The 15,984-nt window shown below is 44.1% G+C and overlaps 1 long non-coding RNA gene across 1 annotated transcript; it reads left to right on the forward strand.

The window, feature by feature from the left end:
- Window positions 1–35: 35 nt before the first annotated feature.
- On the forward strand, window positions 36–4,026 carry LOC123041155 (uncharacterized). The gene is made up of 3 exons (XR_006418385.1): window positions 36–2,425; window positions 2,690–2,772; window positions 3,742–4,026. It is a non-coding gene; the product is annotated as an uncharacterized lncRNA (long non-coding RNA).
- Window positions 4,027–15,984: the final 11,958 nt, after the last annotated feature.

The following is a 15,984-nucleotide window of genomic DNA, read 5'->3' on the forward strand; positions in this document are numbered from 1 at the left end:
GCGGGAGCGGCCCGGCTGCGAGTAGGGACTCGTGCGGCAGCAGCGGCGCGGCGCTCCTCCGCGCGCGCCGTTCGTGCTCCGTGGTGGTGGGAGGGCGGCGGTGCTTGCGGCGGGGGGGTGGGCGTCCCGTGCTCCGGCCATCTTTGGCCCGCGCGATGCGCTTCGCCTCCAAATCTGGCGGGTTGGGCCGCTGCCTGCGGTGCCTCACGGCGTTCGTGGCGGCTGGTCGTTCCCCCGGCCGTGAGGGCGGCGTGGGGCTGCGGCGGAGCCATCTTCCTCGGCTTGGACGGCCGCGGCGGGCCTGGGCGTCTGCTGTCTTCTGCGACGGATCTGCCGATTCCTGCTCTCTCCGGTGAGCTGGACCTCGGGATGGGTGGGGTGAGTGCGCTGGGCTTCTACGCACGAGGTGTGCGGCGGACTCGGCGTGATGCAGGTGCAGCTCTCGCTGCCTCTTAGATCGAGCTCTGCTCGCTCTCCCGATTTGGAGGCTTCGCATGGTGCGGCGGCCTCTGTTCCGTGGTCAGGCTGCGAGTGCTCTTGCTGGTGTGTTGGTTTGGCTAGTAGGCTGCAGGTTGAGGGTCGTGACACTGCCGGCGTAAAGCCGGGCTCCGGTTTCGGTTGGAGCCAACGACGGCGGTGCCTGTGGGCGCCGTATCCTTGCTGAAGGCGTCGTGCTGCTGGTGTTCGTCTTCCCTCCTAAATTGCTCCGGAGGAAACTTTGGATCTTGGGTCTCCCGGATCGGGCGATGGTGGCGCTCAACGTCACACTCCCACTTGGGGCTTCGTCTTTGAGCTTGCCTTGGCTAGGGTGACCAGTGGCTTGAGGTGGTCCCGTTGGCGGTCCGTGTGGGCGTTAGCAGTGGAGAGGTGGTGCTCTGTCTTCGTGATCTTGGCTCGGCCATGCCTTTGGCCGTGTTGAGGTGTTTGTGTTGGCGGTTGGATGGTGGTGGTGCGGCCGGGTTGGGGTCGACGGTGGTTTGAGCTCTTCTTCGGGGGTGTTCTTCTCGTGTTCTTGCTCCTGCACTCCTGAGTGTGTTCTCTGCTAGGTGATGCCAAGCGACAGCGGCGGTGGCGCACAAGTGCCGTGGCGCTGTCTCGGCCTCGCGTGACCTTTCGAATGTGCCCCACGGCACAGGTGGTGTCGCGGCGTTGTGCAGTCTCGGATGCGCGGAGCCTTTCGATTGCGTCGACGGTGCAGTGTCATGGTCTTGTTTGCTTGGCGATGCTGACTTCGTCTATGGCACATAGGCTCCATGGCGTCGTCTCGGCCTCGCGTGACCTTTCGAATGCACCCCCGGCACAGGTGGTGTTGTGGCGTTGTGCACTCTCGGATGCGTGAAGCCTTTCGATTGCGTCGATGGTGCAGTGTCTTGGCTTGGTCAGCTGGCCAATGCCGTTCGATCACATTGGTGGTGCTTTGTGTTGTGCTGGGATGTGCCTTCCCTCTTTGTTCTCCCCTGTTTGTATGTTTGGAGTATTCTGTTTTTGCTTTATCTCTTCTTTCGTGTCCCCCTGTAATTCTGGTTCATTTGAACCCATCTTGCAAAAAGGCTGCAAAGCCTTATAGGCAAATGAATATAATTCAGGTGGTGGAGGGGCTCCCCCTCCTCCCCCGGTGAAAATTCAAAAAAAAAAAAAAGGAACACTTGGAGTTGGTCGAAACAGCGATCAAGAAGAAGAAAGCTGTCGTGCAGACTATCTGGAGACGCAAAAATGAATTTGATGGTAGCACTGCCAGTACACATGGAACAGCTTTTCTAATTGGAACGGCCAGTTCGGAGAAAACCAAGGGTAGTGCTGGATTCTACATGTCCGTGGCACACAATATAGCTGGAGACCAGAAGGCAAATGAATATATCGTTAGATTGCTAGGTGACGAGACGGAGTACGGTCTCGAGGTACTATATAAGCATGTGCTGCACGACCTACTGCTGATCAAGATCGAGAGTGTGCCTCCATGTGATGATGAAGTTTTGAAGTTCTGCAGTGTTCCATTGAAGACAAAGGATAAGGTGGTAGCAATTGGCTATGAACCTCTAAATGTGCCGTCAATTCATGATGCTACAGTGATGTTTGAGCCATCAATCATGACAGGCGTCATATCGTAAGTAGCATGCACATGAAACAATAGGATATTCGGCCGTGTCTCGTGTTTGTTGAGCTGTGTAGGTGTAATCTGTTTAAGGATGAAGAGTCACACTAGAGCTAGTTTTCTTATGTGCAGGTGTCCTCTGTTTAAGGATAAAGAGTCACACAAGGACACAAACAAGGCTGCTTGTACATGTGCAACGGTACAGGGCAATTCTGGATGCCCCATACTACTAGTCAATGGTGAAGTAGTTGGCGTGCTGACCCAATAGATGGAACTTCACGTGAAATCATTACTACCGAGACAATGAGGATATTTTTACTAGAATATCTCCAGGTGACAAGCTAATGTCAATTTATGAATAATGCTAGTTTGTAGAAAAATATTAAAGAATTAATCCATGTTTATACCCATGCAAGATCGATACTCTGGAAATGTGTTATTTTACAAGTTTACTTTATCTCTTTTCTTGTCACTGAGTAATTCATCTTTCAATTTTACACCTGAATTTATTATTTATCATGTTTGGTTGAAATGCCTGTTGAATTCTCAGGATGAGGAGTACTAGGGTAACCAAGTTCCTTTTTGTTTTGATGACAGTTGAAGGACGATCCTAAGCATACCATTGACTCTTTGGTGGAGACGCTGACTGCTAGGCATAAACCACTAAGAAAATCTGGGAGGTAAGAAAGCTACGTAGATAAAAATGCTTAGGGGTAGTAAGCAAAAAAAAGAATGGGGAGAGTAGTCAACATTGTGTTTATTAATTGCATGAATGAATATCTGGTTAATTGATAAATCATCAAAGGACCCACAATAACAACCAGGAGCCTGGAATTAACTAGATGTATAAATGTCACCAAAGGCCGTACAATTACAGAGGAGCTTGGAGATGGTTAGAATTTAGATAGGGTAACCATTTATATATGTGCTTGATGATCTTTTTTCGACGAAAAAAAAATCTCTCCGTTTCTAAATATAAGTCTTTCTAGTCTTTCTAGTTATTTCAATACGAACTACACACGTATGTATATAGACGTAGTTTAGAGTAGATTCATTCATTTTGCTCCATATGTAGTTCATATTTAAATCTCTAGAAAAACTTATATTTAAGAACGGAGGAGTATATTAATATTAAGAACATACCAATTTACACTTCAATTTCCAACATTTGTGTGGTCACATTCTTTTCTCTTGAAGCACATAAAGGGTAAATGTAACTAATAGAAGCTGTCACGTTTTCGGCAGCATCAGATTAAAAAGATATCTCCACCCACATCCTCCATTAGAACTTATAAATACATTGCCATCGAAGTGTAAATTGAAGCTTTCAAGTTCTCGTGGGGAAGTGTAGAGGAGTTATATATTAATTGTTTTAATCAGCCTAACATCTTCCATGCCTGCTAATAGTATTATTCATCCTTTAATTTACATTTCTACATTTTTACCAATAAAACAAATCAGTTGTCTACACAAATGACATCTTCCAAAAAATAATTGACCAATTAAGTTTAAAAATTAGTTGGAACATTTGACTTTATCTCATTGAGACCCTAATTACTCTCTTAACTGAAGAATTACCTTCTTACACAGTTGCTATCTTAATCCTCACCAAATCAGTTACTGTAAAACATGCATTTGTGCTTGAGCAGGAGGGCAGGCAGGATCCGCTGACGCTAAGGAATGCTGTGCCAGAATGACTGATCTCATGAGCCATTTTTTGTGGAAGTATACTCCCCGAATATCTTCTTCTATCATCTCATGTGTATGCTATGATGAAAACACTAGCGCGCCCGTTTCTTTTGGCAAGAAAATGGTGCCCTGTTTATTAGACATCTAACGAACCTGGTTCAGAGCGGGACGCTTTATGATTTAATGATGAGGTCTTTCAATTTGTCATCTTTGTTGAAAGTAAACGCAGGGCTGACAAAGATGAGTTCTGGTGCAAATTTGCATCATTTACCAATAGAATCTTCATATTCGACCCAGAAATGTGCTGCGTTCACGCGGCCGACCCAATTCATTTTTTTTTTTTTTGAGAATGACTCAATTCATTCTTGACTTAGTTAATTAACTGTACTAGAATAACTCATATCGGAAAAACGAGGACGTCCCGCTAGCTTAGCCTCCCTATCCGGTCTCACTAGCCTAGCCTCCGTTGGCGGCCACTCCGGCCCCGTCGTCCGCTCCTTGTCGCCATGGCCTCGTGCTCCCCCTCCCCTAGGGCTGGCCGCTCCCGCGAGCTCCGTTGGATGGACTCCAGCCGCCGCCCTCTAACCAATCCCACGCCGGCTCCCTCTCCTTCCAGAAGGTTCTCTACGCTCTATGGTTCCCCGGCGTTTCCGCCCACCTCACGCCCTAGCCCCCGCTCCAGATCCACCACGTGTGTCCAATGAAGGAGTTGTGGCCAGGCCCGAAGCTGATGGTAGTGGGTGGATCTCTACCCGCAATCGTCGTGATCGTTGCCCTGGACCGTGGCACCCGCGCCGTTGCTCCATCGAGCCTTGTCACCCTTCTCCCTCCTCTGCGTGCGGATGAATGTACTCGGTACCTTGTCACAAGCTACCCACGCTTGGAGTGTCGCCGTGACGTTCGCTCTTGTACATGTTTTAGGGTAGTTGGCATTATTTTTAACCGTTCATTGGTCTCAATCTAACGGCAGAAAGATAGGTACTCACACGAAAGTACACGAAAGTACTCACTCGAAAGTACACGAAAGTACTAAAATTGGTGGAGTTAGTACTCAGAGTTATGTGGGGTCGCTTCTTAATGGAAAGGTAAATTAGTCTCAAATTAGTCACAGGTTCACTGCCCCTCTCGTCCAATCTAAAACCACCGACATCCGCTCCTCTTTTCTTCTCCGTTGCAAAACCGCCTGTCCTCTCCATCTCCATTGCAACCACCTCTTCTCCTCTCCCAAAGCCACCGTCGCTCCTCTCCTCTACTCTTCCAAAGCCGGCGAGTGTAACAGATCGATGGAAGACGTGAAGATCATGACCATCGCTGGCGGCGACAAGGTCAAGATGGCTAGGATGAACGAGACCTGTTCTTGGTTTGACAACAAATGACAGATGGCCTGGACGGCGCAGGCCATGACCAAGCATTTGACCGACACCGAGAAGTTGACGATCTGGCCCCCGCCCGCAGTACCGATGGTGTGCATCGAGGTCCTCCTCTGGGCGATGCAGCAAACAAATTCGCCTGATACGTCTCCATCGTATCTACTTTTCCTAATGCTTTTACTCTTATTTTGGACTCTAATTTGCATGATTTGAATGAAACAAACCCGGACTGACGCTGTTTTCAGCAGAACTATCATGGTGTTGTTTTTGTGCAGAAATAAAAGTTCTCGGAATTGGATAAAACTTTTTGGAGAAATATTTTGTAATAAAAGAAAAATATTGGAGCAAAGACCCATTGGAGGGGGGGGGCTACTTCCCACTAGGCACCAGGGCGCACCACCCCCTCTGGCGCGCCCTGGTGGGTAGTGGGCCCCTCGAGGCTCCGCTAACCCTAATCTAGATACTATAAATTCCAATTTCCCAAGAAAAATATAGGAGAGAAAGTTCATTGTGTTTTACGATATGAAGCATTCGCCACCTCCTATTCTTCATTGGGATGCCGGATCTGGAGTCCGTTCGGGGCTCTAGAGAGGGGGATTTTTCGTCTTCGTCACCATCAACCATCCTCCATCATCAATTTTATGATGCTCACCGTCGGGAGTGAGTAATTCGTTCATAGGCTTGCTGGACGGTGATGGGTTCGACGAGATTCATCATGTAATCGAGTTAGTTTTGTTAGAGCTTGATCCCTAGTATCCACTATGTTCTGAGATTGATGTTGCTATGACTTTGCTATACTTAATGCTTGTCATTGGGCCTGAGTGCGATGATTTCAGATCTGAACCGTTTATGTTTTCACCAATATATTTGTGTTTTCTTGATCCGATCTTGTAAGTTATACACACCTATTATGTGTTATGATCCGCATACCCCAAGGTGAGAATAATTGGGATTCTTTCCAGTGACTACCGTAGTTTGAGGAGTTCATGTATTCACTATGTGTTAATGCTTTGTTCTCGTTCTCTATTAAAAGGAGGCCGTAATACTCCTTCGTTTCCTTATGGACCCCGCTGCCACGGGAGGGTAGGACAAAGGATATCATGCAAGTTCTTTTACATAAGCATGTATGACTATTTACAGAATACATGCCTACATTACATTAATGAATTGGAGCTAGTTCTGTGTCGCCCTAAGTTATGACTGTTATATGATGAATATTATTCAATGTTATCAACTATCCAATGCATACGAGCTTTTCACATATTGTTCTTGCTAAGTTACTATTATTGCTACTACTGTTACAACTGCTACAAACTATTGCTAGTACTATTACCATTACTATTACTATTATTGCTACTGCTATCAAACTATCATACTACTGTGCTACTGATCACTCTACTGCAGATATTTAGTCTCCTGGTGTGGTTGAATTGACAACTCAACTGCTAATACTTACAAGTATTCTTTGGCTCCCCTTGTGTATAATCAAATTTGGGTTGAATACTCTACCCTAAAAAACTATTGCGATCCCCTATACTTGTGGGTTATCAAGACCTTTTTCTGGCGCCGTTGCTGGGGAGCATAGCTATATTTTTTTGTCACTTGGGATTTATATCTATTGATCACTATGAAGAATCTTAAGGATGATAGAACCAAGATCGTTCCCTCTAAGACGAGGGGAGGTAAGGAACTGTTATCTAGCTCTGCACTTGATTCGCCTTCTGTTTTGAGTAAGCTTGCAACACCACCACCTGCTATTAATTCTGATGTGTTGCAAGTTATTAATGATGCTACTTCTGCTATGAATGATGTTATTGATGATGATAGTACTTTGCTTTATAAGAGTGTGCCACTAGGTGAATTTCTTGATGAACAATTTGCTAGAGCTAAAGAAATTGAGATTACTGAAACTGAAGATTATGAAACACTAAGACCTAGCTCTCCTAGATATGAATTGCCTAAGATACCTAAGGGTTATGTTGCGGATGGAGAGGTATGTAGGGACTTCCTTGCTTGTAAGGATAGAGAAGATCTTAAGAAGTTACTATGCAAGTTGAAAGAAAAATCTTTTAATGTTAGAATGAAATATGACCCTAAGTTTGCTACTTCACCTATTTTTTATTACTGATAAGGATTATGAATTCTCTGTCGACCCAGAGTTGATTACTTTGGTTGAATCTGATCCTTTCCATGGCTACTAAACTGAAACTGTTGTGGCACATCTTACTAAATTAAATGATATAGCCACTCTGTGTACTCATAATGAGAAAAAATCGCTATTACTATATTCTTAAGTTATTTTCTTTCTCGTTAAAGGGTGATGATATAAGATATGACACAATACTCTTGCTCCTGGTTGTGTGCGTAGTCCCCAAGATATGATTTATTACTTCTCTGAAAATATTTTCCTGCTCATAAAAAACAAGCTGTCTTACAGGAAATATTTAACTTTGTGCAAATTGAAGAAGAGAGTATCACACAAGCTTGGGGGAGGCTTCTCCAATTACTTAATGCTTTGCCTGATCATCCTCTTAAGAAAAATGAAATACTTGATATCTTCTAGAATGGACTAACCGATGCTTCTAGGGACCACCTAGATAGTTGTCACTACTGCAGGATGCTGCTAACGCGACACTACGATCAAAGACCCTTCAACGAAACTATGTGCGATGCAATAATCGCAAACGGTGATGTAAAAAAACCGTCAAAAAAGATGCAAAACGTTTACGATGACGGATGCATCAAGCACGGTCCAGAATTTAGTTGTGTGTGCGACGAGGGCCATACAGTTTAGTTCAATGAACTGTTTGCGATGAGGCAGAAGAACAGAAACGGGTAGCCAGATGAAAGTGTGTGCGATATACAACATATGGTTCACTTGGATGAACTGTTTGTGATTAGGCAACACAAAATAAATGGCCGGCCAGATGAAGGTGTGTGCGATATACGGCATACGGTTCACTCGGATGAACTGTTTGCGTTGAGCCAAGAGAACAGAAACGGTTCAATTTAACAAGATGTGTGTGTTGTGCGATGGGATTGCATACAGAACAACAATATATCTTTCCCTAATAATAAAGCACGGATTGACTTTGTCGGGTTCACCGTCACAATACGCTTCTTCCCGTAATTTTACGCTTTCAATTTGAATTTAAAACATATAATCGAGGTGGTACTTTTCACATCTACCATGAAAAGTTTTGTATGTCGTCGTCGGCTGGGCCTGCGACCGTCAACTGGCCTGGACCATGCCTACTTGGGCCTTCAGCTCCTGCCCCACTAGCGTAATCAGAAAAGATTCGTGTGTTTGCATCATCAAATTGTATTAGTAACGGACTCATGCAATCAATCGGGAAAGACCCGGTTCTCTGCATCGATATAAACTAGGGCACCTGACTCCACGATCAAATTGCACGCTCGCCGGTACCGATCGTGCTCATGACTCCACCACAGATGCAGAGGGAAGGAGTTCTACTTTCCCCTCTTCGATGGAAACGTGCGAGATCGCTGTATCACGATGTAGCGTAATTGATGGAGACGAGAGGGAGACCCCTGGTAGGAAGGTGGGAGGAGGCGATCGTCCTCCTCAATCTGTGGCCGGAGCCAGGAGGATGTGCAGATCCTGGGCTCGAGCAGTGGTGGCGGCTTCTTATGGCACAGGGCTGGTCGCCTGACTCCCCTCTGGTCCCGCTGAAACTAACTGACGCTTATCGTGCGTGCCCTATGGCTTCTCCGCCTGCCCAGCAGCGCAGAACAACTTTCCCCATCAAGCTCTACTCCCCTTTGCACCCGCGCATGCACGGCCACGAGTACAGCAGAATTCACCACCGGCTCCTCCAAATCAGAGTTCGATGGCTGCCGATCGACGGAGCAGGTCCGTGTAAGCACGTTGTGGCAAGTCGTGAAGGAAACAGACGCATTACACCAACATCGCCAACCACCCGCTCCACCTATTCCAAATCTGGCGTGGCAGCGTGGATGGGTGATGTAGCAGGCCGGCGGATGGGGGACGACCATTGCTTGCAGTCCTGCACCATCAAGGGAGAAGACAGCCCAGAAGATGGATTAGGCACTCGAAACTATTACCGTTCATCGACGGCGGTAGAGCCTCGGCAAGACATATTAATTTTCAAAGTCTGAAGGCCAAGCAAGGGACTGGCCCTACTTATTAGTATGTTGTTTATTCTCATGAATCCACTCATCTTTTAATTAAGTTCTCTCTTCCTGTATGTTTAATATGGCTTGCATATTAAACTTGATATTGCTAATGGTCTGCTCAGTTTGTCTCACTTCTGCTATGTATAAAATTAACAATTTTCGGATCACATTTCACAAGAACGACATTGTTAGATGTTGATTTCTCATTTGCATATTGTTTAGGTTTCAATGGATTTGATTTTGACAGTTACATGCCTACGCCTTGGTAAATTTCTATCTACTGCTACTTTGGAGAAGATTAGGTTCCGGTGCTTCACAATTAGGTTGAACACAGACACATCTGTTTCTAGAATATTGCACTCTTGTTGTATGCAAAATAAACTATTCTACTCTACTAAACTGAATCTGTGCAATGGTTGTTGACTACCAAAGTTTGTTTAAAGGCTTCCAATTTTATTTCCATCCTTGAACCATAATTAAGAGATTCCGTGGAATTATTTGAGTTGATTCATCTTAGCTTATTATTTATTGTCATATGGCGAAGTAGGAACTATGATAGTTCCACATTCTCCATGGAGAGACATGATGCGAGAGAGGACTTTACTAGAGATGGCGAGCATTACTATTCAACCGGCTGAGGAATTATCTAATTAATTTTCTTTTTAGTGGAACTGGCCAGTTAGTATTTGATTGAATAACTTTGAACTAGCTACCTTTTTTAAAATGGAGTGTCTTGTTGAAATGGAGGGTGTGTATCTGTTTGGGCTCTTGAGTCATGTTTATTGGGCTTGGGGGTGTGATGGTTGGGGAGTCATGTTCGCGCGCGCGCGCACACACACACAGACACACACACTTATAAGGACATGGTTGCATAACCAAATTAAAAATCCACTTACATAAGTGGCTACTACAATCATGGCATTTGCACACACCAAGTAATCTATTCAATGCATAATTACATAGGTGGCTACTACACACATGACATTTTCACACACCAAAGTAAACTATATATTACATGCATGATTAACTAGGATAATGTCGGCGTTCTGGGAACGGGGATCCCCAGACTTGCCTGCCTGTGGCCCACGGCGTGGCTCCACCAGTGGCCGAGTACGGCCCGTCTTTGTCAACCAACACTCAAGACCCTCGCGAGGGGCCAAGCCTGGCGGGGCGGACGACACAAGGCCTCCTTAGGAGCGGCCTCACCAGGCAGGCTCGCGAGCGGGCGGAGAGATCAAGGCAAGGGGTACCTCGTGAGGTTCCCGTGACACAAGCCATGACGACCAAAGCCAGGCAGGCGCCAGGCGGGCGCCAGCGCGCGCAGTGTTCTCATTTCCCCTTTGGTGCTAAGGGGGCAAGCACAGGCGCAGAGTATCGAGGCATCAAGCAAAGGTTTCCATATCGGTGCAACAAGACCAAGAACAGCAGGACGGCAGGACAGAGGTCATCGTGGAGCCCAAGATGGCGTCACCACCAGCGCCTTTGACAGGCAAAGACCACCTTTAGTCAGGATAGTTTGTACTAGCTGTCCCCTTTCAAATTGGCCATTGTTGGATCACTTCCCACTCAATATTTGAGGAGACGATCAGGGCCTCTATAAATACGACTAGCCACCACAGTAAAAGGGGGGACCGGAATGAACTCAGTTCATCCTCGCACCCACCAAGCACAAGAACACCTCTCCTCAGGAGGCTGTTCTTCCCTTGTACTGTTCATCATCATCCCAAGAGGCAATCCACCACCACCACACCGAAGTAGTGTATTACAACACAACGGTGACCCGAACCAGTATAAATCTTGTGTATCTTGTGTTGTGAGTTCATCGAGCTAAGCTTAGAGATCGCGTCGAGGCTTAGGGCAAGATTCGGTAGGGGGGAATCTTCGTGCGCACCCCAGTGTTCGAACCTCAAGGGTTTTTCCGGAACCCTAAATCAGACATTTGGCGCGCAAGGTAGGGGTGCGCCAAAGTCTTCCTTCCATTGATCCGCATCCCATCGCTTCGTCGCATCCATGTCTGACGCCCGCCGAGCCCGCGCTGAGCGCCGGGCCGCTCTCGCCGCACGCGTCGCCCAGACGGCTCCTGTCGGCGGACCTCCCCGTCGTTCTCCGTCGCCTGCCGCGAACGCTGCCACCAGCCCGGCGAGGAATGATACGTCTCCAACGTATCTATGATTTTTTATTGTTCCATGCTATTATATTACCCCTTTTGGATGTTTATGGGCTTTATTTTACACATTTATATCATTTTTGGGACTAACCTACTAACCGGAGGCCCAACCCATATTGCTGTTTTTTTTGCCTATTTCAATATTTTGAAGAAAAGGAATATCAAACGGAGTCCAAACGAAATGAAACCTTCGGGAGCGTGATTTTTGGAACAAACGTGATCCAGAGGACTTGGAGTGCAAGTCAAGAAGCAGCAGGGGCTCCCACGAGATAGGAGGGTGCGCCCCCTTGTAGGGCACGCCCCCCGTCTCGTGGGCCCCTCGGGTGGCCACTAACGTACTTCTTCCTCCTATATATACCTGCGTACCCCTAAAACATCCAGGATCAAGATGAAACACAATTTCCACCACCATAATCTTCTGTATCTGCAAGATCCCATCTTGGAGCCTTCGTCGGCACTCTGCCGGAGGGGGAATCGACCATGGAGGGCTTCTACATCAACATCCTTGCCCCTCCGATGAGTTGTGAGTAGTTTACCACAGACCTACGGGTCCATAGTTATTAGCTAGATGGCTTCTTCTCTCTTTTTGGATCTCAATACAATGTTCTCCCCCTCTCTTGTGGGGATCTATTCGATGTAAACTCTTGTTGCGGTGTGTTTGTCGAGATCCGATGAATTGTGGGTTTATGATCAAGTTTATCTATGAATAATATTTGAATCTTCTCTGAATTCTTTTATGTATAATTGAGTTATCTTTGCAAGTCTCTTCGAATTATCAGTTTGGTTTGGCCTACTAGATTGATCTTTCTTGCCATGGGAGAAGTGCTTAGCTTTGGGTTCAATCTTGCGATGTCCTTACCCAGTGACAGAAAGGGTTGCAAGGCACGTATTGTATTGTTGCCATCGAGGATAACAAGATGGGGTTTATATCATATTGCATGAGTTTATCCCTCTACATCATGTCATCTTGCTTAATGCATTACTCTATTCTTATGAACTTAATACTCTAGATGCAGGCAAGAGTTGGTCGATGTGTGGAGTAATAGTAGTAGATGTAGGCAGGAGTCGGTCTACTTGTTGCGGACGTGATGCCTATATACATGATCATGCCTAGATAATCTCATAACTATGCGCTTTTCTATCAATTGCTCGACAGTTATTTGTTCACCCACCATAATACTTATGCTATCTTGAGAGAAGCCACTAGTGAAACCTATGGCCCCCGGGTCTATCTCTTATCATATTTGCTTTCAATCTACTTTTATTTGCATCTTTACTTTTTGCATCTATATTATAAAATACCAAAAATATATTTATCTTATCTTACTATCTTTATTAGATCTCACTTTTGCAAGTGGCCGTGAAGGGATTGACAACCCCTTTATTACGTTGGTTGTGAGTTCTCAGTTTGTTTGTGTAGGTGCGTGGGACTTTTAAGGAGCCTCCTACTGGATTGATACCTTGGTTCTCAAAAACTGAGGGAAATAATTACGCTACTCTGTTGCATCACCCTCTCCTCTTCGAGAAAACCAACGCAAGCTCAAGACGTAGCAAGAAGGATTTCTGGCGCCGTTGCCGGGGAGGTCTTCGCTCAAGTCAAGACATACCAAGTACCCATCACAAACCCATCTCCCTCGCATTTACATTATTTGCCATTTGCCTCTCGTTTTCCTCTCCCCCACTTCACCCTTGCCGTTTTATTCGCCCTCTCTTTCCCAATCTCCTCCTCTCTCTTTCGCTTGTCTTTTTCTGTTTGCTTGTGTGTTGGATTAATTGTTGCCATGGCGCAAGATAATACCAAATTGTGTGATTTCTCGAATACCAATAATAATTATTTCCTTAGTACTCCGATTGCTCCTCTTAATGATGTTGAGTCTTGTGAAATCAATACCGCTTTGCTGAATCTTGTTATGAAAGATCAATTCGCCGGCCTTCCTAGTGAAGATGCCGCTACTCATCTAAACAACTTTGTTGATTTGTGCGATATGCAAAAGAAGAAAGATACGGATAACAATATTGTCAAATTGAAGTTATTTCCGTTTTCACTTAGAGATCGTGCTAAAGTTTGGTTTTCGTCTTTGCCTAAAAATAGTATTGATTTTTGGAACAAGTGCAAAGATGCTTTTATCTCTAAATATTTTCCTCCTGCTAAGATTATCACTCTTAGGAACGATATTATGAATTTTAAACAACTTGATCATGAGCATGTTTCCCAATCTTGGGAAAGAATGAAATTGATGCTTCGCAATTTCCCTACTCATGGTTTGAATTTATGGATGATCATACAAAAAATTTATGCCGGTTTGAACTTTGCTTCTAGAAATCTCTTAGATTCAGCCGCGGGAGGCACGTTTATGGAAATCACATTAGGAGATGCTACAAAACTTCTTGATAATATTATGGCTAATTATTCTCAATGGCACACCGAAAGATCTTCTAGTAAAAAAGTGCATGCTATAGAAGAAATCAATGTTTTGAGTGGAAAGATGGATGAACTTATGAAAATGTTTGCTATAAAAATACTCCTCTTGATCCCAATGATATGCCTTTGTCTTCTTTGATTGAGAATAATAATGATTCTATGGATGTGAATTTTGTTGGTAGGAATAGTTGTGGAAACAATGCTTATAGAGGAAACTTTAATGCTAGACCGTTCCCTAGTAATTCCTCTAATAATTATAGAAATTCCTACAATAATTCGTATGGTAATTTTAATAAGATGCCCTCTAATTTTGAGAATAGTGTGAAAGAATTTATGATTTCTCAAAAGAATTTTAATGCTTTGCTTGAAGAAAAATTGCTCAAAGTTGATGATTTGGCTAGAAACGTTGATAGACTTTCGCTTGATGTTGATTCTCTTAAACTTAGATCTTCTCCTCCTAAGCATGATATCAATGAGTCTCTCAAAGTAATGAGAATTTCCATTGACGAGTGCAAGGAAAGAACCGCTAGATTACGTGCTAAAAAAGATAGCTTTATAAAAGCGTGTTCTTCTAGTTTCCATGAAAATAATGATGAGGATCTTAAAGTTATTGATGCGTCTTCTATTAGATCTATGTTTTGCAATATGAATTTTGATAATTATGGGACTAATGATGAATCAACTTTGCCTAGAAGGCGTCCCAAGAATTCGGAGTCTTTAGATCTTGATGCTAAATTTGGTAGAAGTGAGATTGGAGAGCCCTCAACTTCAAATAATATTGAACCTACTATCTCGGATTTCAAGGAATTTGCTCTTTAAAAGGTTGTATTTCCTTGTTGCAATCCATTGTTAATTCTCCTCATGCTTATAGTCAAAATAAAGCTTTTACCAAACATATCGGTGATGCCTTGATGCAATCTTATGATGAAAAACTTAATTTGGAAGTTTCTATACCTAGAAAACTTAATGATGAGTGGGAACCTACTATAAATATTAGAATTAAAGATCATGAGTGTTTTGCTTTGTGTGATTTGGGTGCTAGTGTTTCCACGATTCTGAAAACTTTATGTGATATTCTAGGTTTCCATGATCTTCATGATTGCTCTTTAAATTTGCACCTTGCGGATTCCACCATTAAAAAGCCAATGGGAAGGATCAATGATGTTCTCATTGTTGCAAATAGAAATTTGGTGCCCGTAGATTTTATCGTTCTTGATATAGATTGCAATCTTTCTTGCCCTATTATTCTTGGTAGACCTTTCCTTAGAACGATTGGTGCGATTATTGATATGAAGGAAGGGAATATTAGATTCCAATTTCCATTAAAGAAAGGCATGGAGCACTTTCCAAGAAAGAAAGTCAAATTACCTTATGACTCTATCATGCGTGCTACTTATGAATTTAGTGCCAAAGATGGCACTCGTCAGATCTATCTTTGCTTTTATGCCTAGCTAGGGGCATTAAACGATAGCGCTAGTTGGGAGGCAACCCAATTTTCTTTAGGTTCTTTGTTTTTGCTCCTGTTTAGTAAGAAATCTTGCATCTACCTTCTGTTTAGATGTGTTTTTTAATTAGTGTTTGTGCCAAGTAGAACCTATAGGATAACCTACGATGATGGTTGATTTGATTCTGCTGAAAAACAGAAACTTTGTGCGCACGAATATAATTTTGTTAAATCACAGGAACGTGATTTCGTGTTGATTATTTTTTCTGCTGATCAATAAACAAATTTTCCAGGACTTCCTATTTTGGTAGGATTTTTAAAGTTCCAGAAGTTTGCGTTAGTTACAGATTGCTATAGACTGTTCTGTTTTTGACAGATTCTGTTTTTCGTGTGTTGTTTGCTTATTTCAATGCATATATGGCTAGTAAAATAGTTTATAAACCATAGGGAAGTTGGAATACAGTAGGTTTAACACCAAAATAAATAAAGAATGAGTTCATTACAGTACCTTATGTGGTGGTTTTGTTTTCTTTCACTAACGGAGCTTATAAGATTTCCTGTTGAGTTTTGTGTTGTGAAGTTTTCAAGTTTTGGGTAAAGCTTTTATGGACTATGGAATAAGGAGTAGCAAGAGCCTAAGCT

This window comes from Triticum aestivum, chromosome 2B (genome assembly GCF_018294505.1).
Source record: "Triticum aestivum cultivar Chinese Spring chromosome 2B, IWGSC CS RefSeq v2.1, whole genome shotgun sequence".
NCBI classification, from domain to species: domain Eukaryota; kingdom Viridiplantae; phylum Streptophyta; class Magnoliopsida; order Poales; family Poaceae; genus Triticum; species Triticum aestivum.